This window comes from Sinocyclocheilus rhinocerous, unplaced genomic scaffold, assembly GCF_001515625.1.
Source record: "Sinocyclocheilus rhinocerous isolate Xijiao unplaced genomic scaffold, SAMN03320098_v1.1 scaffold3119, whole genome shotgun sequence".
Taxonomy (NCBI): Eukaryota; Metazoa; Chordata; class Actinopteri; order Cypriniformes; family Cyprinidae; genus Sinocyclocheilus; species Sinocyclocheilus rhinocerous.
Window position 1 is genome coordinate 222,330 of NW_015632029.1, and position 1,703 is coordinate 224,032.

Here is a 1,703-nt window from a genome sequence, read left to right on the forward strand (position 1 = left end):
AAGAGTTTTTGAATATGTTAAGGCCCCCAAAAAGCCCCGGAAGGTTGAAAAAAAAATAATAATAATAAAAATAATAATCCTTAGAAAAACAATAGGGCCCTCGCCTTACTGGCTTGGGCCCTAATAACACTGAAAGCTGCGTGTCGAGGGCGTGTTGAGTGGCTGACGTCATCGCGTAACGCTCATTGGCTTTGGACGATGTTCTGTTGCGCTATCATTCATCTTTTGTTATACTGCGAAAATACTACCTAAATGACATCTGGACAGAATATGCGATTTTAATGATATTACAGGAATTGAGGCCTATAAATAGATTGAATTACTTGTTCATTTAAAGAATAAAAGCAGTAGCATCTCCAACTGCATTCAGTGTGTTTTCTTTTATGTGGATCGCAGATCTGAGTTTTCTCACCTGCACTTTTTCACTCATTGACAAGCTCGGTGTCATTGAGGAATTCTGAGAGCGTGCGGCGTGGGCGTGGCTTCCGCGACAGGCCACGCCTCCTGAATAAAAGCCCTAACGCAGCCGCTCGCGCGGAGACCCAGCAGCTGATGAAGTGCGCTCGTGACGCTCGTCTGAAGATCCAGCGATATTTCCATTGACTAGCAGCGGCTGATGAGCTCGCAGGTGAGATCTGATCATCCTCTCTTAACTCATGCATTGCGTTGTTTTGGCCAGCTTATGGCACTAAATATGGCTCGTCGGTTCTGATTGTGCTGCTTTAGCAGTTTATCAGTCAGTGTGTGTGCTTGGCTCCATCATTCAGCGCTGCTCGGTCAGTCTGAGTCACGTCTTCATTCGTCTGAAGAAGCAAAGGTCACGTTCCGTCATGAATCGCTTTCCACAGACGCGTGTTTCCATCTGCAGCACGACAGAAGCTGTTCCAGCAGTGCTGTTTCACCTGCAGCTTCCCAAATCTCCTGCTCCTGCTCCTCGTGACTCTGTTGAATGAAGATCATTAGTTCAGTTCTTCCAGCTCTCGCATTGAGTGCAATCCTTCACATGTGCTCGACAGATTGCTGATGAACAGCTTGCATGTAAAAGCAGATTAATATATGAGGGCGATTCCTCAGACATGCACACCTCATCATTTTTCTTTGAATTAACATTTTGTCACAGCTTCAGTGTTCGAGCTCATTCAGATGAAGCCACTTTTATTTCTACAGAGCTTTCAAAACAGCTTCACATTAATAAACGGGGGAAAAAACAGTTAATGTTGTAAAATTCATCAGTTATCAAACAAATTCAGTTTCAGCTGAGAAGCAGCTCTACAGAAGAGCTCCGTCACCTTGCCAGGCTCTCACAGTGTCTCCTCGTCTGGATGTGTGGCTCGTCATGTAGGAAATAACTCCTGTGCTGTGTCTGAGGCTAATGATCTGAACCTGTCTGTGATGCTCTGCTCAGCCAGTGTCACACGAGTTCACCAAAGCTGCATTTATTAGATCAAAAATACAGTAAAAACTGTGAAATATTATTAGAATGTAAAATGTTAAACTGTAATTTATTTCTGTGATGCGCAGCTGTATTTTCGGCATCATTATTCCAGTCTTCAGTGTCACATGATCTTCAGAAATCATTCTAATATGCTGATTTACTGCTCGAGAAACATTTCTGATTATTATCAATGCTGAAAACAGTCGTGCTGCACAATATTTTTGTGGAAACTGATGCATTTTATTTTTCAGGATTCACAGATGAACAG

The 1,703-nt window shown here is 43.1% G+C and overlaps 1 protein-coding gene across 3 annotated transcripts in view; it reads left to right on the forward strand.

Annotated features, from left to right (window-relative positions):
* lbh (LBH regulator of WNT signaling pathway) overlaps positions 1-1,703 on the forward strand; it is a 12,710-nt gene that overhangs the window by 2,964 nt on the left and 8,043 nt on the right. The window contains exon 1 of one of the 3 annotated variants that reach the window (XM_016554940.1): positions 543-633. The exons of 1 other annotated variant lie outside the window; for it this stretch is intronic. The gene's annotated coding sequence lies outside the window, so the exon portion shown is untranslated. Of the gene's footprint in view, positions 1-542; positions 634-1,703 lie in introns of those variants that run through there. One more of the 3 variants, XM_016554941.1, reaches the window with a different exon arrangement.